Below are 23,826 nucleotides of genomic sequence, written 5' to 3'. Positions count from 1 at the left end.
CAGCGCCGTTGCCTCGTATTCAATTCCTTCTGATTAAAGAGATATTGGAGACTCTTATGATCGGTGAAAAGTTTGCATTTCGTGCCATAGAGGTAATGCCTCCATATTTTTAGAGCAAAAACTACCGCTTCCAACTCCAAATCGTGAGTAGGGTAGTTCTTTTCATGCTCTTTCAGCTGTCGAGACGCATATGCTATCACCTTTTCTCTTTGAGTCAAAACACAACCCAATCCAACACCAGACGCACCGCTATAAACAACGAAGTCTTCAACTCCATCAGGTAGAGAAAGTATCAGTGCCTCGCATAGCTTCTTCTTTAGCTTCTCAAATGCTTCTTTATGCTTATCACTCCAAGCATAAGTTGCTCCTTTGTGGGTCAAAGCGGTCAATGGACTAGCGATCGAAGAAAAGCCTTGGATAAACCTTCGGTAATATCCGGCTAATCCCAAAAAGCTTCGGATCTCCGTGGGACTTTTCGGTTGTTCCCACTTCATTACAACTTCAATCTTTGTTGGATCAACCATTATCCCTTCTTGGTTGACCACGTGACCCAAGAATTGGACTTCTCGAATCCAAAAATCACATTTGGAGAACTTAGCATACAGCTTCTCCTTCTTCAAGACTTCTAACACTTCTCGCAAGTGTCTGCCATGCTATTCTTGGCTTTTTGAATAAATCAGAATGTCATCTATGAACACTATCAAAGATTTATCAAGGAACGGATTACAAACTCTTTTCATTAAATCCATGAATGTTGCTGGAGCATTGGTTAGTCCAAATGACATAACCAAGAACACGTAGTGTCCATATCGCATTCTGAATGCAGTCTTCTCTATATCCTGCTCCTTCACCTTTAGTTGATGATATCCTGACCTTAGGTTGATCTTTGAAAAATAACTTGAACCTTGTAGTTGATCGAACAGGTCATCAATCCTAGGAAACAGATATGTATTCTTTATTGTTGTCTTGTCAGCTCTCTGTAATCGATGCACATTCTCATACTTCCGTCTTTCTTCTTCACGAATAACATCAGAGCTCCCCAGGGTGATGAACTAGGTCTTATGAAACCTTTGTCCAATAACTCCTGAAGTTGCATCATTAGCTCCTTCATCTCCGTCGGTGCTAGTCGGTAAGGTGCTTTTGCTATTGGCGTCGTCCCTGGTAACAAGTTATTCTAAACTCCACTTCTCTATCAGGTGGTAATCTGGGAAGATCTTCAGGAAATACTTCCGGATAATCACACATGACAGGAATGCTCTGCATCTCATTTTTCTCCTTTTTAGCATCGATTACTAATGCCAAATATGATGTACATCCTTTGGCCAAACACTTTCTGGCTTTCATTAGAGAAATGATCCCAAAACTTACTTTGCGTTTATCCCCATACATCATAAATGACTCTTTCCCTGGCAGGTTTACTTTGACTATCTTCTTTCTGCACAATATCTCAGCGTCATTGGTGCTAAGCCAATCCATTCCCAACACGATGTCGAAACCGTTTAGTTTGATATGCAATAATTCATCGTGAAACTTATTCCAATTCAATTCAATTAAGATGTTTTTCATACCATGACTAACAGGTACAAACTTGCCACTAGCAACTTCGACTAATAAAGCATTATCTAGTCTATCGACAGGCAAAGCTAGTTTTCTACCAAATTCATGCGAAATAAAGGAGTAGTTGGCTCCAGAATCAAATAAAATTTGGGCATGCAACTTGTTTACGAGAAAGGTACCTGAAGCCACATCAACTTCATCTTTAGCAGCTTCTAGTGTCATCTGGAAGGCTCTCGCCTTTGGCTTTGGCGGAATGTTGGGTTTTGCTGCCTCCTTCTTCTTCGGACAATCTCTCGAGATGTGCCCCTCCTCACCGCACCCATAACAAACTTTCTTGGTGAGAGTGCATTCATTGGTATAGTGACCTGGCTTTCACCATTTAAAACATGTGGCCACTATTTCACATTTTCCATGATGCTTCTTCTTACATTTGTTACACCATTTGGCTTCGCTTCCATCTCCTCCTCCTCTCGAACTAGACTTAGAGAACTTGCTTTTCTTGTTGGACCCTGAAGGTCCATCGAACTTCCTTTTCTCACCAACCTCTGTTCTTTTCAGACCCTTTTCCCTGATCTGGGTCTCAACATTTCTAGCAGCCCAGATGGCGGCTTTCAATGTGGTTGCTTGCTTAACCATTGGACCATAGTCCGCTAGTAGTCCGAGGGCAAACTTGTTGACCTTAGAGAGTTCTGTTGGTACTAAATATGGGAGAAGCTTCATCTTTTCTGTGAAACTAGTAGCGTATTCAGTAACGCTCAATTTCCCCTTCTTCAAATTCTAAAACTCATTATTGATTTCCAGAAGGTCCTGCTCGGAGCAGTATTGTAGTTTCAGTTGTTCCACAAAGTCTTCCCAAGACATTTTGCTCACTTCTCCCTTGGGCATAGAGTCAGCTAACAACTTCCAGCAACTCAGCACGCCAGATTTTAGCAGAGGGATCGCAAGAGCGGTCTTCTACCTATTGTTGCATTTGCAACTTTCAAACATTGTCTCCATTGCGGAGATCCAGTCCATAACTTGCACCGGCGTCAGGATTCCAGATAGACATGGTGGTTTGGATGCCATGAAATACTTGTACTTACACCCATGCCCATCATTTCCTCCATATTGGTTGTTGTGTCTAACCACTGGTGGGTTGGCTTGACCAACAGTTCCACTGAAGTTTTCTCCCTCCGAGTGCCCTCCATTCTCCTCGGGCTCTTCCACTTGAATCGATGGTTCTTCACGATTCAGCCTAAGTAGACGTCTTGTTTCTTCCATCTGACGATCCAACATCGTTTGAATCATCATTTGTACACTAGCCATTGTTATCGGCTCAGGTGCAGCAGCTACAACATGTATTTTCTCAATCACTGGTGGTTGATTCCTGTTTTCATCCGCGTTTCCAACGCCACTTCTGGTTCTTACCATTTTTGATTTATACACCGAATAAGGTGAAATTAGATCCTCATCCACGATAGATAATTAAATCATCCTTATCACTCTGAAACATTTACATGCTAGTTCTAATACCGTAGACATACGCTTAGAATCCTCGACACATAAGGACTCCAGATCCGGTTGGCAACAAATCGTAGATCCGATCAAATAATATCATATATGGTAACATATAACATTTAGCACATAAAAGCATTTTAGGCATCTTCCTAAAATAAACTTGTGCTCGTGTCTATAATATAACAGACACACGTCTCACAATCTCCACTTAGCATTCTAAGTTTAAGTCTAGAAATCCTCCAAATTCCTAGTTCGCTTAAACTAATGCTCTAATACCAACTGTGACATCCCCAAAATCATGGCCAGAAAAGACCGGTTTAATTTATGCTTTTAAAATAATTTCAGAGTAAATCCTTATGATTTAAAAAAGTTGCAGAATTTGTTCCCAAAAACTAAGTATGATAAAATAATATTTAACAAAGCATTTCATAAAGAAATGTATTTTCATTATATAATCAAAACTCGGGATGTTATGTTCCAATACATACACAAAAGCATAAACAACAAAAGATAGACCATACAACAGCCACATATAACAACTGGTCTAATAAACAAATAACTTGATGATTCATCCATCTTATGCCCTCGCGCCACTACCTGTAATACAAATAAACTGAGTGGGTTAGGCTCGAGACCCTGGTGAGCATATAGGGTTTTCAACCCGCAATAAATAATTATATTTAATTTCACCAACCAAAAATAACCTGATTACCCATTCCCGTTATCCTCACTTTACGTCCCTAAAACAACATCTATCTCAAGGGACCTAATCTAGGATTTTCATCGGGACGGATATTACTGCAAAGGGGTTTCCTCAACAGTAGATGTCCTAAAGGAAAGCATGAGGGAGATAGAGTACACCGGTGAACATATTATTCACAACACCTACAGGTTATGAGCCTGCTAGTATTCCACAGAACTGTCTACAAGAGTCTATGGTCGTTATCCATACTCCGCTGAATAACTAGATCAACAACAACAACAACATCGAGGCCTCTCATCTGTTTATCACACATCAACTATCTACCCATGTTCTACCCAACATATTAGTAGATAAAAATATATATTTATATACATAGTTTAAAACCTGTATAGCATTCTCATTCAATATATATTCCAAACAACAGATGAGACACATACACATAACACGTATTTCATAGAGAATAAATCATATCTATCAGATAGTAGAAAGTGAATATACATTCACACATATAACAACAAAATATACACATAACACGTATTTCGTAGAAAATACTTCATAATTATGTGTTAGAAGAAAGTAACTACACACCCGCTTGATCAAAAGATGATCGAACAACACTACGACTTGCAGAAGTAGTATTCTTTGGTAAATCTGGAAGATCTTCACAAAAACCAGGCTCCTTGCGGGCAGAGCTTCGACTCGGGAATCTCATTTCTCGGGATCTTCGGGGCTTCAGGACTTGCTTCGAGGTATAAGTTGCAGGCAAAACGATGCAAAACGGGAGAGAGTTGTGGATTTGAGAGTTGTGAGGAAGTTTAACCGTAGATCTGGACCCTAGGAGGTCCCAAACGCCTTATGACCCATGCTTTTCTCAGTTTTGTTGAAGCTTTTGGTGTGTACAACCCTTCTAGCTCATGTTTATGACATATATTGTTGTAGATGCCATGCATGGGCGTAAAGTTAATGACTTTACGTGATTTTCGAGCCCCATGAGTGTAGATCTGGAGTTTGCGAAGAGATCAAACCCTAAAATCGTATGTATGCATGAGAGTCTGAATAGACTGGCCGAGTCCAGCTGCTGACTCGGCGAGTAGCCTAGGGTTTGTCCCAAATAGATGAGTCGTGTAATGAGTCGATGAGTCGGAGGTTTGACCGGTCGAGTTGGTTCAGCCAGAGATCCCCTGAGAGTCAATGAGACTCGGCGAGTCACTATATGCACTCGACGAGTTGACTCAAAAGGAATGTTGACCAAGTTTAACTTCTGTTGACCTTAGGGTTTGGTCAACATTAGTATGGAGATTTCGGAAGGATAAAATGGTCTTTTATTCGCTCTAGGAGTTAAGAAGGAAAAGAGAGTGGTCCTTAGGGTATTTGAGTAGGATCAAAGTAATAATTAGAGATGTGTAATCTATGTGTTAGGTGGAGACTAGTTCGAGATGTTCGAGTACAAGATTACACTGGTCAGTTTATGAGGTGAGTCTTCTCACTATACTTTACCTAGAGTGGTAATTAGAGTTATGTGACAGAGTATGTTGTATGCTATTATATGATGTGATATCAATGTGATTCTATGCAATGTGTGCTTCAGAGTTTACAGAGTTAGGACCAGAGGGTCCACAAATTTATGGCAATGGAGGGTCCCACTGAGACACTTTGACCAGAGTGTCATACTGGGTTATAGCCTCGAGTGGCTAATATGTGTTGTATGAGGTATTTTGGGAAACTCACTAAGCTTCGTGCTTACCGTATTATGTGTTGTGTGTTTCAGGTTTTCTCAGTATCTCGGGATGGTATCGGCTTGATTATACACACCAGTGAAAGAATTATGTTTCGAGGATCCTGGATCATTAAATAATTAAGAAGGGATTATGTGTTGTAAACTGAACAGATGATGTTTTAAGAAATGTGTATTGAGAATCATATGTTTTTCAAAAGAAAAATTGTCTTGAAAATTTATAGTGTTACAAGTTGGTAACAGAGCCTTGGTTTGTGGGATTCGGATGCACCTTCGGGTATATCTAGACTCAAATTGAGGAATTGAGGAAAATTTTCAAAATAAAGGATTTTACTAAAAGCGAGCAAGAGTTTCTAAGAGAAAACGAGACAGAGCAGTGTGTACAATCAGCCAGAGCCCGAACAATGATTTCCCAAAATACCCTTACGTTATGTGTTATGAGATATTATGAGATTTTATGCATGCTAGAGTAGGCTAGGTATTCATATTTAGGACTAGAGTGGCTTGAGTTGTGATGCCTTAGCCTAGGAGTTGTTGCTATTTGTGATGCACTTTCAAGTATGTGTTGAGTGAGAGTGTCCAGTAGGAATCCTTGTAGAGAGGGATTTGAGTTGAGGAGTAATCTAGGAGAGATGCCTAGATGAGTATTTGTGGAGCCTGTCAAGGGAGTAGCTAGATACCTGCGAGGGGTAGAGTTGCAGAGTTCGGTGATATCTTTTAGTATGAGTAGAGAAAGTGGAGTCTTCACCTAGAGTGGGTTTTACGTGTTTATTCGATGCCTGAATGCTGCTTGCTTCGTGCTTTGTGGAATTTCCGATGATGGGAGCCATCTACCAAGTGAATGTGACGATATTCAGGAGGTAGATGACTAGCATCAAAAGGAGTTTCTCAGCAGCTAATGGCGGAAAAGTGTGAGAACCTAGGAAGACCCTAGGATGTGACCTTAGTCAGATGAGTACGCTGGCAGAGTAGAGCATTTCGTCGGGGAGCGAGCACGCGCGTTGGGATTGGCGATTGAGAAGGTTGTGCAGCTACTTAGGGAATCTTGGATGGTCCGTGTAGAGAGTATGGGTAGATGTGGCAGGTAGTATGGGACCCATACTATTGAAAGCAGAGGACCCATACCCGATGCAGGGAGTATTCTAGAGAATCTAAGTAGCAGATTGAGAGGTGTTGTCATGGTTTGAGTACCTTGATAAGTAGCAAATCAAGAGGTGACGTCATGATTCGAGCACCATGATTTGAGGCAGATTGAGAAGAGAGGACATGGTTCGAGTACCATGATTCATAGTAGGTTAAGAGGAGATAACATGGTATGGGTATCATGATTCATAGTAGATCGAGAGGTAGCCACATGGTTTGAGTACCATGACATGCGACAGTTAGTGCTTCTGGTTTTACCGGTTATTTCGTGGTGATTGTCTAGACTGAGATTAGATGTGAAAGAGTTTGGGGCCAAATGGCCATGATGAACTAGTTTTAGTGGAGCATCCCTGGAAAGGGAAATCGAGTTAGCTCTAAGGGATTGTTGGTGATATGCCAGTTGGAGTCGTAAGACTCAACGATGAGTAGGTACGGTGCGTTATGCAAGAATATGGTCTGGGCTAGGTGACCGACCGATAGTAGAGATGTCACTTTCCGTGACCTGAGTAGTGCTAATTACGTCTCTTGTGGGAGACATATGAGGTGTTGAGATTTCGGTTCCTGAGTTTGGGGGTGTGCCCCATGGGATTGCACTGAGGGTGATCTTCAATCAGAGTATATAGCAGTAGGCCTGCTGCGAGGTAAAGATATAGCTTTATCAAGTCTTCAGTGGGGACCGAGATGGTCAATGACCATGATACACCCTATTGAGTATAGTAGGGCATGTATTAGCTGTAGTGTCGGATGATCAAGAGGGGTATATCAGGGCGGTGGCTCTTATTGTCTTAGATGGGTGCCGAGAGTGGTAATGTGGGTTCTACTCCTATCATGAGAGACATGATGGGGCGTAGGTTGAGGAGTCGAGGATGAGGAGGATGATAGTCAACTATTTCCAGATTAGGGTTAACACTGGACGGTTGGGAAGTCCGGTGATAGAATGTGTGGGATTCTGACTGACTAGAGGCAGTCATGATGGGAAGTTATGTGGATTTCATTTGAGATTCAGGGTATTGGAAGTTGTTCGATCTCTATCGTGGAGATCATCGAGCAGTGTGTAGCACCTTCCAAGAGTAGGTGTGATGTTGCTAGTGGAAATAGTATGTGGGATAGATTATTGGTGCGCCAATTGGTGATGGTTTGAACCCTAAGTGGGGGAGAACCATTGAGAGGATCAGAGATCGGTTCAAGAAAGGTTAAAGATCTGGATATAGGGACCTATGGTGCGAATTCATGAATCCAGGGTTATTGATGATCGAGGCTAGGTGCAGGGTGAGGTAATGCATGTGGTATGTGATGAGAAAGGATGAGTGAATCGGAAGAGTCTTTGTGACGTGTGCTTCATGGGGTTAACATATGTCGAGTTCTAGTGGGATCGGGTCGCTAGATTACGGATGCAATAGCTGAGATTTGCAACTGAATGTATAGATTGTAATCTATACCCCTGAAAGGGCAGCAGTTGATTGGTCAACCAATCTCATTGTTTGAGATGAGTAGTTTCGTATGAGTAGTGACCAGTACAGGGGGAGTTTCAGGTTCCCCGACAATATGTTGTGAGCCATTGTCGATGCATCGATGTTTCAATTTGGGAGATGGGATACTCTAAAGGTTTGGTGGTGTGATGGGGTTTTGAGTAGAAGATCAGTGGATTGAGCAAAACATCGTGATATTCTGTGTTGGTGTACCAAAGTATCCCGAAGAAACACATCGACTAGTTCATGTTAAACGAGACTATTAACAAATGAGGATTGTAGTGACAAAAGGAGTTGTCGTGTCGATTGTCGTCAGGAGTAGTGACACTTACTTTTGGATGGGTATGTGGGCACCTATCAATGTTGGGTCGTGGAACATGGGTTAATGGATGCAGCGTGCGGAGCCGACTTGAGGTTGAGACCGTGGGTGGTAAGAGAAAGTGCAGTAAGGCTGTATGGAGCTGCAGCATGCACGAGTTAGCGAGAGGGTGTTGTGATACTGTGGGGAGCCGTGGTACTCACTAGTCAGCGAGAGGGTGAATCCCTTAGAGGGATGGATAAGAACTTGGAAGTCAAGGGTGGCGGAGCCTTATACCTCATGGATCGGATCTGGACACCGAAACACAGTGGCTTCAGAGACTTGGTCATGACCGAAGCTCACAACACTCATTATTCCGTCCACCCGGGTTCAGATAAGATGTATCTGGATCTTAAAAAGTTATACTGGTGGCCTAACATAAAAGCAGATATTGCTACCTTCGTGAGTAAATGCCTTACTTGCGCAAAGGTCAAGGTCGAATACCAGAAACCCTCTGGACTTCTACAACAACCGGAGATACCAGAATGGAAGTGGGAGCGGATCACTATGGACTTCATAACCAAGTTGCCCAAGACGATGGGTGGACTTGATTCCATATGGGTCATCGTCGATAGACTGACCAAGTCTACACACTTCCTACCGATCAAAGAAACAGACAAGATGGAGAAACTTACCAGAACTTACATTAGGGAGATTGTAAGGTTGCACGGTGTTCCTTTATCTATCATCTCGGACCGAGATAGTAGATTCACTTCAAGGTTCTGGCAGTCATTACAAAGTTCCCTAGGAACTAGGCTGGACATGAGTACAGCCTACCATCCACAGACCGATGGGCAAAGTGAGAGAACTATCCAAACCTTAGAAGATATGTTGTGTGCCTGTGTGATTAACTTTGGAAAAGCTTGGGATATCCATTTACCCCTTGTTGAATTTTCCTACAACAACAGTTATCATACGAGCATAAAGGCAGCTCCATTCGAGGCCCTCTATGGCCGAAAGTGCAGATCCCCTCTGTGTTGGGCTGAAGTGGGTGATACCCAGTTAGCAAAGGGACGAGTTCCTGAAAGCACTCTCACGGGTCCGGAGATCATTCAGGAAACGACAGAGAAGACCGTTCAAATTCGTGAACGGTTGAAAGCCTCTAGAGACCGACAGAAAAGCTACGCTGACAAGCGTATGAAACCATTGGAGTTCCAGGTGGGCGACCGAGTTATACTGAAGGTCTCACCCTGGAAGGGCTTGATACGCTTTGGAAAGCGTGGGAAGCTCAATCCAAGATACATAGGGCCTTTCGAGATTCTCGCAAGAATCAGCCCTGTGGCTTACAAGCTTAATCTACCGCAAGAACTCAGTAACGTACATCCTACCTTCCACGTGTCAAACTTGAAAAAGTGTCTATCCGACGAGACTCTTGTTATTCCACTCGACGAGATCGATCAACAAGAGCCTCAACTTCATGGAGGAACCAGTAGAGATCATGGACCGAGAGGTCAAGCAAACAAAGCAGAGCCGTATCCCGATAGTGAAGGTGCGCTGGAACGCAAAGCGTGGACCGGAATTCACTTGGGAACGTGAGGATCAGATGAAACTAAAACACCCTCACCTTTTTGCTTAGTTATTTGTAATTTCTTATTTGCTTAAATTATAATTTCGGGACGAAATTCATTCTAACGGGGGGATCATGTGACAACCCGGAATTTCCATTCTGTACAAACTATATCACTTCAATAGAAGTTGTAGCAGTCACAGTTAATTTTCAGACTTTTCGCGTAAGTTTGAGTAATTCAGGGTTTACACTTCCGAAAATATCAGGAGAGTGGGTGCACTAGGATTTTGTGCAACACTATTATTCCAACACTCTATTATATTAGAGATCATTACAGGAATAAAAATATTTTCTTCCAAAAATATCTCAGGACTATAAATAGAATTCTGAACCAAATTCATTCATTATTCACATTTCCAACTAGAGAAAAGCCATTTTCTCTCTGACGGATCTTCGGGTTTTTATCCCAAATTGTGAGTACCTCTTTCTAGTATTGTTAGAGAGATTATTATGTGCTTATAACATGATTTAGATGGCTAAATCATTAGATCTAGGAGTTTACTCCCCAAGGTGTTCTTGGGCGGTAAACTCCCGAAACCGAGCCGAGATTGTTCCTTGTGTTATGCTACTACCCTAGGCTCATTTGTATATGTTTTTAGGACAAGAAAACAATCAAGAAACACAAACACATGGGAGTTCACGGCCCAAGAGCAATCTTAGGCCGTAAACTCCATTGAAATGGACAAAAAGGTGTTTTTATGACACCTAAAGCCCTAGACCTTTACAAGAAATTGTTACCCACTTAATTGAGGGACCAAAGCACATCAAAATCACTTATGAAAGTGAGTTTACGGCCAAGACTTTGTTCTTGGGCCGTAAACATGAAAGGATAGCACCAAAGTGTGCCTAATGTCTTCATATACTTGGAATAAAAGCCTAGAACTCATACCACCCATGCTTGAGGCTTGAAAACAAAAAGAACACCATTCCAATGGAGTTTACGGCCGTAAACTCCAAAGGAAATGGCCTTAGGGCCGTAAACTCCTAATTGGAGTATTTCTAGACCTTAAAGCCTTTCAAGAATTGAACCACCAAGTTGGAGTAATTCTAGGAATCATTTGGAACTTCAAAACACACCAAACACACATGGTTGGGAGGTTGGAGTAATTCTAGGAATCATTTGGAACTTCAAAACACACCAAACACACATGGTTGGGAGTTTACGGCCGTAAACTCAAGAGTTTACAACCGTAAACTCCATGTGTGTTGGTATTGATGGGTTTTACGCAAAACAAATAAACTAGAAAACAATTCCTAAGTTCAAATGCAACCTACTTTGGATCTATGTTTTATCTATTGAACATACAACTTTGAATTGCAAAACAAGAACCCTAGAGGAGAGAGGCTATAATCGAAATTTACAAACTAGGGTTTAGCAATTACATACCTTTCAATTGTTATAGTAAACAATTGATGATTCCCTTGATCTTGATCTTGATCTTCTTGGAAGCTTAGCACCACAAGTGTAATGCCTCTAATGGAATCACACCCAAACTAACAAGAAGGAAAGTAGAGGAGAGAGGGGAGAGGGAGTATGCAAAATTTCAGCCCTTAGGGTTTCTTCAAAAGCAAAGTGTGGCCAAAACATGAACCAGGAGGCTCCTTATATAGCTGAGGGATCTAGGGTTTAGGAGAAACCCTAGTTATCCTTTGCTTAGGGCCTAAGCAAACCCAAGGGCCTTATCCAAGCCCCTATGGACGAAATTATTAGGGTTTCCCCTAAAGATTTCGTCCACCCTTATCCAAGGGGGTTCTAGAGCCTTCCACTCAACTATTAGATAATTGCAAACTAGTCCCTGCACCTTATAATTAATTCTTTTAACCCCAAAATTAATTCTAATTAATTGCTGGCTAACAATTAATTAAACAAAATTTTTTCTTATTAATATATTAATCTTTTAACATATTAATAAATTCATTTATATTAATTTATTAATCTTATAATAAATTAATATCTCTCCTTTCATAATTTCCTTGTCTGGTTGCTAGGTTTGAGGGCAACCCAAAAGGACTGTGCTGCTATCAATTCAAGTACATACCAATTATAGTTATGGGCTTAGACACCTAATCCAATAGTCTTCCACTTGGATAAGTCTGTAACTATAATTGCTAGTATGCCTTCTAAATTTGACCAGCAAATTGTAGCTTCCAAAAAGCCGCTGCCGAACTCTGACCCAGTCAGTTACGTGTCCTAAGATAAGTGATCAAATAATCCTTCGTTCTGCTAGATATCCCTAGACAAAAGACATGGAATGCAATCAACCTCTTTGTCCAGAATCTATGTTTCCCGATTCCTTATTTGTGATGATGTAGGACTTCTAATTGAACACATCAATTTACTCCTGGCTGGGCCCAACACACAAGTCAACACCAAATCATCGAGGGGCCCACATATATCGTTTTTCCCGTTAGGGCAAAAGGAACGAATAAACATTGACTCATATGCTTGTATCTTTTACTCATCAAACCATACATGATAATACATTTTATAACACCAAGTTACTGATGCGTTTTCGTATCACCAATGCATAGCCGACTTGCAAATCACAACTCATATATCTCTGTTTCAAGATTATAAGATATTATCGTCTCAGTATTACTCTTGATGAATTCCATGAAGTAATACTCTGAGCGAGGGTTTATCCAATACTCAAATCTCAATTTCTGAGTACTCATGAACGTTGCAGCAAATACATTGCCATGTCTATCCTTAGACAATCTACAATCCAGTTCATGACATTCTTGATTCACTACTTACTTCCAAAAGTACGAGCGACTGTGGAGTTTGAATAATCTTATTATTCGGGAAGTAAAACATGCAAAAATGAAACACAATAATAAACAATTGACAAAAGGTAGAACTCAAACTTATAAATAATACTTTATTATTTAATCACCAAAAGTTAATTACATTTACTTTGTTACAAGTTTCAGAAAACTAATCTAACTACTAAAACTAATATCATCTTTTAGTCCTATGCTCCGAGCATGCTGAATATGCTTAGCCCTACTCAGACCCTTTGTAAGGGGATCTGCTGGGTTATCTTCAGATGACACCCTCTTCACTATAAGATGGCCTTCTTCTACTCTATGTCTGATGAAATGGTACTTTCTATCGATATGTCTGGTTTTACCATGATCTCTCGGTTCCTTTGTCAAGGCAACCGCTCCTTCATTATCGCAGAACAGTTCCATAGGTTCCTGGATGGTTGGAACAACTCCGAGATCCCCGATGAAGTTCCTCAACCAAGCTGCTTCTTTCGACGCTTCACTTGCTACTATGTACTCTGATTCACAAGTAGAATCAGCCATCGTATCTTGCTTGGAACTCTTCCAAGTAACTGCTCCTCCATTTAATAAGAATACCCAGCCTGACTGAGAACGGAAGTTATCTCTATCCGTTTGAAAGCTGGCATCACTATAACCATCTACTCTCAAAGTATCATTGCCACCAAGTACAAGGACCCAGTCCTTCGTTCTTCGCAAATACTTGAGTATATTCTTCACGGCTATCCAATGAGCTCTACCTGGGTTTCCCTGATAGCGACTGACCATGCTCAAAGCAAATGCCACATCAGGGCGAGTACATGTCATAGCGTACATGATCGATCCAACAGCGGAAGCATAAGGTACACGACTCATGTCATCTATTTCCTCATCTGTACTCGGGCATTGAGTCTTACTCAATTTGGTATTGCTCTGGATAGGTAGCTCTCCCTTCTTGGAATTTTCCATACTAAACCTCTTTAGTACCTTATCCAAGTATGTGCTCTGACTAAGTCCAATTAGTATCTTCTTTCTATCTCTCAATATTCTAATCCCAAGATTGTAGGCGGCTTCTCCTAGGTCTTTCATGGCAAAACACTTTCCAAGCCAAGACTTAACTTCATTCAAGGTTGGAACGTCGTTACCAATGAGTAATATGTCATCAACATATAACACCAGAAAAGTTACTATACTCCCACTAGCCTTGATATACACACAAAACTCATCTTCACTTCTAGAGAATCCAAACTCTTTGACTTTCTCATGGAAGCAAAGATTCCAGCTGCAAGATGTTTGTTTCAATCCATAGATGGATTTCTCAAGCTTGCACACTCTATTGGGAAACTTTGCATCAAACAAACCCTCTGGCTGACTCATGTAAACATCTTTAGCCAACTTCCCATTAAGGAAGGCAGTCTTGACATCCATCTGCCAGATTTCATAGTCATGAAAGGCAGCTATGGCGAGCAATATCCTAATAGATTTAATCTTAGCTACTGGCGAAAAGGTCTCATCATAGTCAACCCCTGGGGTTTGAGTGAAACCTTTTGCAACCAGTCGAGCCTTGAATGTATGCACATTCCCATCCATGTCTGTCTTCTTCTTAAAGATCCATTTGCACCCAACTGTCTTACGACCTGGTGCACTATCAACCAAATTCCAAACTTGGTTGTCATACATGGACTTGATCTCCATGTCCATTGCCTCTTTCCACTTGGAAGCCTCTGGGCCTGCCATTGCTTCCTTATAAGTGACTGGTTCATCTAAGTTTACCAATGTTCTGTCACTTATGAATGTGTCACCATCTGAAGTAATATGAAAACCATACAACTCAGGTGGCACACTCACCCTAGTGGATCTTCGAAGAGGTAATGATTTATCAACTGGTTCAACAGGAACTGTTTCCTCTGGTTGAGTGCTAGTGTCTTCTAAGGTTCCTTCGTTGGTTGACTCTTGAATCTCTTCAAGGTCAATGGTACTCCCACTGTCCTCTTTGAATATCAGCTCTCTTTCCAGAAAGACTCCTCTTCGAGCTACAAACACCACATTTTCACTAGGTCTATAGAACAAATATCCAAAAGACTGCTTTGGGTAACCAATGAAAACACATTTCTCACTTCTAGCTGCTAGCTTGTCGTGAGTCTCTCGTCTTACGAAAGCTTCACAACCCCAGACTTTAATATGTGCTAACGAGGGAACTTTCCCTGTCCACATTTCGTGAGGTGTTTTGGCAACCTTCTTTGTAGGGACAAGATTGAGGATGTGGGCGGCTGTCTCTAAGGCATACCCCCAGAAGTGAATAGGAAGCGAGGCACGACTCATCATAGAACGAACCATGTCTAACAAGGTTCGATTACGCCTCTCAGCTACACCATTTAACTGTGGTGTCCTAGGAGGAGTCAATTATGAGACTATCCCACATTCTTTCAGATAGTCGTTGAACTCGGTACTAAGATACTCCCCGCCTCTATCGGATCTAAGTATCTTGATCTTTCTGCCCAATTGATTTTCGACTTCATGCTTAAACTCTTTGAAATTTTCAAAGGTTTCTGACTTATGTTTGATCAAGTAGATGTACCCATATCTGCTATAATCGTCAGTGAAAGTCACATAGAATCGATTAGCATCCCTTGTGGTTGATCTGAAGGGCCCACACACATCTATGTGTATGAGATACAACAGACCTTCACCTCTTTCACAAGACCCTGTGAATGGTGATTTTGTCATCTTTCCCAAAAGTCAAGATTCACACATATCATCTGATTTTAGGTCAAATGATTCCAACACTCCATCCTTTTGGAGTTGGGCTATGCGTTTCTTGTTAATGTGTCCAAGACGACAATGCCACAAGCATGCCTTGTCTACACTATTAGACAAGTCAATATTAAGTACACTATTTCCTAAGCTATCAACACAAGTCACTGTTTCATACACACCATCACAAGGTAAAGCTTCAAACACAAAAACACCATTCTTATAAACAGAAATTGAATCATTCAAATCATTAAAAGAATATTTAAAACCTTGTCTGAACAATGCATGAAATGAAATAATGTTTCTCGTCATCTCAGACGAATAGCAACAATTTATTAAGTCTAATCTAACATCATTACTAAGCAATAGTTGATAAACTCCGATCTTGGTCATTGGTGAAGACTTTTTGTTCCCCATGATCAAGTTTATCCTCCCATGCTCTATCTCCTCACTTTCCTTTAGCCCCTGCAAATCAGAACATATATGAAAACCACATCCTGTATCAAGGACCCATGAACGAGAAGATAATGAGTTATTACCAGAAATAGTGTAAATACCTGCCGAGGATGGCTTCACTTTGCCATCCTTGATATCTTGCAGATATTGTGGGCAAGATCTCTTCCAATGCCCCTTTTGAATCCAGTAAAAGAAAATGGCCTCTTTTGGATCAGAAACATGGGGAGTGGAACCATTGGGCTTAGCCTTCGGGCCATTAATAGATGACACAGCTTGAGCCTTGCTCTTCCAGTTTTGCTTGGGAGGACCTTTCCTCTTCTTCCCCTTTCCCTGTCCAATGGCCAAGACAGGGGCACTTGCAGGTGTGGAGGGTATACTTTTACCCTTCATCCCTGCCTCAGCTGTCTGCAACAAGTTGTGCAATTGGGCCAAAGTTTGCTCAGTGTTGTTCAAATGGTAAGTTAAGATAAACTGACCATAACAATCAGGCAACGAGTTCAAGACCATGTCAATGGCCAATTCCTCATCGAAGTGAATGTTGAGCTTTACCAAATGATCTATGTAGCGTTGCATTCTTTGCACATGAGATACAACCGATTCCCCCTCTTTCATCTTGCAAGCCATGAGTGACTTGACTACCTCAAACTTTTCTTGACGAGCTCGCTTATGGTACTTTTCCATAAGGTCCTTGTTCATCTCAAAAGGCCAGTAGTCCTCATAGTACCTCTGCAATTCTGGGGACATGGTTGCAACCATGATGCATGCCACTTTGGTAGCATCATCATAGTGCTTCTTGTAGGCAGCATACTCTTCGGGAGTGGCTTTTGACTCATCAAGTTCTTTGAGCTCCTTTTCAAGGACATACTCTTTGTCCTCGAATCTAAGTGCCATCTTGATGTTACGCATCCAATCGTTATAGTTGGAGCCATCCATAACAACTTTGGAGCAAATGTTTAGTAGAGAGAAGTTGTGGCTGGAGGATGATGAAGCAGAAGTGTTTACAGGAGTAGACATCTGAAAAGAAAGATAGTTTTAGTTAGATTACAAGACACCTCAATATGATAACCCAAAGATATCATATCAAGGTTAGGACCCAACTATGACGATTTACAACTTAGAAATGGGATGCCGAGATCCAAGTTCAAATCTCATAAAGGTAGGTGAATGACGATTCACCAATTCCACCATTAGACAAAATAAACAAAGTGAAATTCCTAATTCTTTTGAGATACATTAAAACTATTTAATGACATGTTTTAATCTCGGATTATGCTCTACGATTTGTGACTGGGATACCGAGGAGCACAAACTAGATGTGAATAACCATGCAAATGTGCTTGGTAACCTTATTGTCTTTATCAGTAACTATTGATGTACCGGTAAACCACACACGCTCCATCAAAATGATAATTATAAGATACCCATTACTACTCTTTATTAGTTCCTTTTAGTGTGCCGGTTAACCACACACGCTCCACTAACGACCAATAAAGCATAATGTGCAATTTCATGGATTAGCATACTTTTCACATTTTTCCTAAAGTAACTAGAGTTGGGATTTTGAAAAATAGTGTTCTAGTACTTTCTTTAATAGCATTATACTTTTAATGGGAAGTAGTTGTCCTATCAAATCCGTTCTGCTAACGACCCTCCACTAATCAAGGAAGCGGTGGGTGAGAGTGGACACCCATTCAACTACCATTTTATAGGCAGTTTCCTTATACCCCCTTATAGACTAGCTTCGTGAATGAGGCATACTAGCGATTTGACTGACCATATTCTTATACATATATAATATTTAACTTTTAATTATAATATATATATATATATATATATATATATATATATATATATATATATATATATATATATATATAAGGTGTGTTTTAAAATATTTTAAAACTCCAAGGGTTTATATAAATTTTTGAAATTTAAACTATTAAATTTTAAATTTAAATAAACCAATTAATTAGATTTAATATTTATCTATTAATTAACTTTTAATTAATTTATTAGATCTTGTAAGGATTATCTAATTAAATTAAACAATTAATTTAATCCTAATCCATATCCCTTCTAGATTTCGAAAATATGGGGATAGGATAATTTCCTTATTTTTCTCAATTATCCAATAAGGCAACTATTATCCAAAACAAAGAAACCCTAATCTTTATAGCATATTTCGAAATTTCCAAGGGAGGAGACTAGGGTTTCCAAAAACCCTTTGATCCACAACCCTAAAAATCGAAAAAATGGCCTTTAGGGTTTAATAGCTATAAACCCTAATTTGCAATTCAACAATTATAACAATTCAATTTAAAACAAACAAAGGCTTTGATACCACTGATGGGTTTTAGGCAAAACAAATAAACTAGAAAACAATTCCTAAGTTCACATTCAACCTACTTTGGATCTATGTTCTATCTATTAAACATACAACTTTGAATTGCAAAACAAGAACCCTAGAGGAGAGAGGCTATAATCGAAATATACAAACTAGGGTTTAGTAATTACATACCTTTCAATTGTTATAGTAAACAATTGATGATTCCCTTGATCTTGATCTTGATCTTCTTGGAAGCTTAGCACCACAAGTGTAATGCCTCTAATGGAATCACACCCAAACTAACAAGAAGGAAAGTAGAGGAGAGAGGGGAGAGGGAGTATGCAAAATTTCGGCCCTTAGGGTTTCTTCAAAAGAAAAGTGTGGCCGAAACATGAACCAGGAGGCTCCTTACGTAGCTGAGGGATCTAGGGTTTAGGGGAAACCCTAGTTATCCTTTGCTTAGCGCCTTAGCAAACCCAAGGGCCTTATCCAAGCCCCTATGGACGAAATTATTAGGGTTTCCCCTAAAGATTTCGTCCACCCTTATCCAAGGGGGTTCTAGAGCCTTCCACTCAACTATTAGATAATTGCAAACTAGTCCCTGCACCTTATAATTAATTCTTTTAACCCCAAAATTAATTCTAATTAATTTCTGGCTAACAATTAATTAAACAAAATTTTTTCTTATTAATATATTAATCTTTTAACATATTAATAAATTCATTTATATTAATTTATTAAACTTATAATAAATTAATATCTCTCATTTCATAATTTCCTTGTCTGGTTGCTAGGTTTGAGGGCAACCCAAAAGGACTGTGCTGCTATCAATTCAAGTACATACCAATTGTAGTTATGGGCTTACACACCTAATCCAACAGGTATATGAGGATTAAACTCATATATGGTATCCTTTGGAACCCTAAACACAAGTACCTTGTCCCACAATAGCTTAGATGCAATCCTTAGGGCTTAAAACACTTATATAAAGTGTTTATTATGTCTAGGATGTCTTAACATTATCAATTAGTGATTTGAGACTAATTGAGTGCATATATGTCTGATTATATGTTCATTAGGATCGTAGTGTGTGTACAAGTCCTCGCTTGACACCTAGCAATCCTATACCGTTCAGTTCATCCCGATCACCAACTACAGGTGAGTTCATACCCTAATCAATGTTTTAAATGATTTTAGATGCTTAAATGGGGGAATACAAGTAGAAACAAATGTGTTATTAAATTGGACAATCTTCGGATGTTCATTAGGTTATATAGGTCGTGTTAACCCTAGTACCTCGGGATAACAGTTACATATGATGTGTTAGTCCGAGTACCTAGTGACAACACTTACAGTAGTACATTTTCTTGTTTACTTTATTTTGTGATACTTTCACATAAATGATGAGTTAGACTAAGTACTTTAGTACTAAACAATTAAAGGAAAACTCTCATTTTACTTACAAAACATTCGGGTCTTGGTAGAAGACTACAATTCATACTTATAGGAAATAAGGGATTTTCTAGGGTTTCCATACTTACATCAACATTTTTATTTAAAGGTTTACATGGCCTTCATAACAGATTTTCATAAGCAAGACAATGACACTTAAATACTTATGAATTCACCAGCTTTAAAGCTGATACTCTCTTTCAAAATAACTTGTATTCTCAGGTCAACAATAGTCAGGTACGATGGCCAGGTTTTGAGAAGACGGAGCAGACAAGACTCGTCTTTTGTTTTGACTGTATATTTTGGTGTCTTACTACAATGAAAGAACACACATGTATTAAAACTTTACTTATAATGCAATGGATGATGTTGTTGCTTGTTTATTATATTACACTGTTGTGATACTGTACATGACGTCCTCCACCCCTGAACGTTTCCGCCGTTCGTGGTTTTGGTGTGTGACAGATTGGTATTAGAGCATTGTTTATAGTGAATATAGTATATCAACCCATAAAAGATATACTAACTATAAATACATCGGGATTAAAACACTCTATCTCAGAGTTATATATTTAAATAATAAAATATTTAAGTAAGTATATGTGCCTGCATTCATACTAAAATCAGTGTCACAATGACAAGAACAAAAGTATTACGATTGTTGAATATCACAAGTAAGCCTGGGGGTATATGGTCAGTCTTGGGAATGGCATAGCCTGATCAACTATCCTGGTCCGAGGAGTGATTAGCATATGCCCAAGAATGGTTGTGATATGGCAACAAGTCTAAGAACTTACCAACACAACCATAAAGAAATACCATAGGGGTATTTGGTCTTACTGTAATTATCTTAGTTAGTTCGTCTATTTTAGCTATTTCTTATATCCCTTTTCTCGCGTAGATTATAATGACTAGATTTCACCATGGCGATCCGTACTTCCGAAACCAAGGCAATGCTGGTTGGCTAGAGGCAGAACCAGAAAATGATCACCCAATCCCTTTGGATGATCACCATGCTGAGGGTTTTTCTGATAGTTCTGACTCGGAGCCAGAAGTCAACAACCTACCCCCAGGTGCTCAAAACCCAAACCTGAACCCTCGCCCTGTGTTTCAAGGACCCACACCTCTGTGGGCCACTAACTTGATTACATGGAGTCATGAACAGGGTCAGCGCATTCCCTACAATGGAGACCGAAGTTTCTACAACCTCACTGAAGGGGGTTCTGCTGATAGAGTCCTACCGATCATGGTGCGTAGGATTTCTCGGAACACGATAATGGCTCAGGCAACTATAAATCAAGTCTTGGAAGTTGACGCCAACTCTGGTGTTAACACTATCCACATTCGCCAACTAGAGTCTGCTCATGAAAGGACTCTGGTCCGCAATGCAAATTTGCAGAGGGAACTTGCTGAAACCTGAGCTGAAGTTAGAGAACTTCGAGCTCAGCAAGCAAGGTCGGACAGGCATATAAGGGACATTGAACATCTACTGTCGGGATCAAGGACTCATGCTAGCAGTTCTCGTCGCCGATAGAATATCGTCAACTCATCTTTTGGATATAACCTAGTTTATGTAAAACTTTGGTCTAATTTCCTATCTGTATAAATCTTAGACCTGTTAGGTATTGATCTAGTCTTAATTCTGTCATAATTTTCCATCTTGGTTGATGTAAGGCCTACTTCTAGGCCATTTTTCCCGAACTTGTTACATCTGTAATTCCAGTATTATTGACAGATATCTAATCTTATGGAAATTATTATCCAAATGCTATCTTCTTCAGTTAGTCATACTATTCCTTCTGTTGTTGGGCTATGGGAATTTTGTCCATGAGACACATTCATTAATCATTTATTCTTATCCATGCCGTCATCTTTTAAACGTACAGTTAAAGATGCCACCACGCAGAAGTACAAGGCGAAACCCAAACAACGAAGCACCAATATCACCACCTCCACCACCACCTGAACCTCTTCAACCACCAAATCCATTCGATGCCAACATGTTCCAGGCAGCTTTCACAGCAGCAGTTGCAGCTGCTGTTTCAGCAATCAACGCTCCTGCCCCTAGTGGATCAGGAACAGGTGCACCACCCTCGAACCACGGCGAGAGCCATGGACACCCTCGGGAATGCACCTACAAGGACTTCACAAACGCCAAACCCCACAGCTTCAATGGTACTGATGGGGTTATGGTGTTAAGACAGTGGATTGAGAAGATGGAATCTGTCTTCAAGATCTGCGGATGCCAAGAAGACAACAAGGTCAAGTTCGCAGCTTGTACCTTCTCTGACCGAGCACTAACATGGTGGAACAGCCATGTTAACTATCTAACTTTGGTGGTGGCGTATTCCATCGGCTGGGAAAAGTAGAAAGACATATTGATGAAAGAATACTGTCCTCGAGGTCAAATACAAAAACTCGAGCAAGAATTCTGGGGGCTACAAATGGTTGGATCCGACATCACTACCTACACAAATAGGTTCTGTGATTTGGCAAACTTATGCCCTAATATGGTTGCTCTCCAGAGCAAAAAGATCGAGAGATATATCTGGGGACTGTCGCCCCAGATCCAGTCAAGTGTGATCGCTTCCAGGCCTATTACCTTTGATAGCGCCAAGGAACTGGCACAATCCCTCATCGATCACCGGAAACCTCAGAACCCAACAATCCCTACACCCGTACCCCAAAAGTCCAACCCCGACAACAACAAGAAGGGGTGGAATAAGAGGAAAAGAGGGGCTTCGCAAGGATCCTCCAATAAACAACGTGTGGCGATCAATGCTGCCACAGTGACTCCTGTTGTCCCTACGAACCCCTTACCAGCAAAAACTTATGTTGGAACTCTTCCGAAGTGCAACAAATGCAGCTTCCACCACCACGGACCTTGCAAGGAGATGTTCTGCTCTAACTGCAACAAGAAGGGGCACATCGCCCGTTTCTGCAAGGCTCCAACAACTCAAGCCGCCCAGGTTCCTAACGCTGGCATGGGCCAAACTTGCTACGGTTGTGGCGAAGTGGGCCACTACAAGAGGAACTGCCCTAAAGTAGGAATGGCTGGAGGGGTAGGAAGAGTTATGGCCCTAGGCCACGAGGAAACGATAGCTGATCCAACGATAGTTACTGGTGCGTTCCTCCTCGATAACTCATATGCTTGCATACTTTTCGATAGTGGAGCCGAGAAAAGTTTTGTAAGTCACAAATTTGCACACCTGCTTAAACAAAAACCATGTGCATTAGATAGTTCATTCACGGTAGAAATGGCTAACGGGAAAACAGAGAGTACAAACTGCATATACGTAGGTTGTACCTTAACTTTAGATGGCCATACTTTCAAGATAGATCTCATGCCAGTCCCAATTAAATGTTTCGACGTTATCATCGATATGGATTGGTTGAGTCTTCTTCGCGCCGACATTATGTGCTTCGAAAAAGCAGTTCGTCTTAACCTTCCTAACAACGAAACTTTAGTTATCTACGGCGACAAACCTAGTACGATCCTTCGCATCATTTCATGCATTCAAGCCCAGAAGTGCTTACGGAAGGAGTACCATGCATTTCTCGCACACGTCGTCGATACCAGTCAAAAACTGAAAGACATCCAGAAAATCCCAGAAGTGCGCGACTTTCCCGACATATTCCCAGAAGAACTTCTCAATTTACCACCACAACATCAAGTCGAGTTCAGAATCGACTTAGTGCCAGGGGCTACCCCCGTAGCCAAATCTCCTTATCGTCTGGCACCGGCTGAAATGTAGGAACTTTCCAGTCAACTTAACGAACTCCTCAAGAAGGGATTCATTCGACCAAGCTTCTCACCATGGCGAGCACCGGTCTTGTTCGTCAAGAAGAAAGATGGATCGTTTCGCATGTGCATCGACTATAGAGAACTCAACAAACTTACCATTAAAAATCGTTAACCCTTGCCCCACATCGACGATTTATTTGATCAACTTCAAGGAGCCAACTACTTCTCGAAGATAGATCTGCGATCCGGATATCACCAACTATGAGTGTTAGAGGAGGATGTTCCCAAGACAGCCTTC

The sequence above is a fragment of the Lactuca serriola genome, chromosome 8, assembly GCF_051521515.1.
Source record: "Lactuca serriola cultivar US96UC23 chromosome 8, Lser_US96UC23_V15, whole genome shotgun sequence".
Taxonomy (NCBI): Eukaryota; Viridiplantae; Streptophyta; class Magnoliopsida; order Asterales; family Asteraceae; genus Lactuca; species Lactuca serriola.
Note: the sequence above shows the minus strand (reverse complement) of the source record.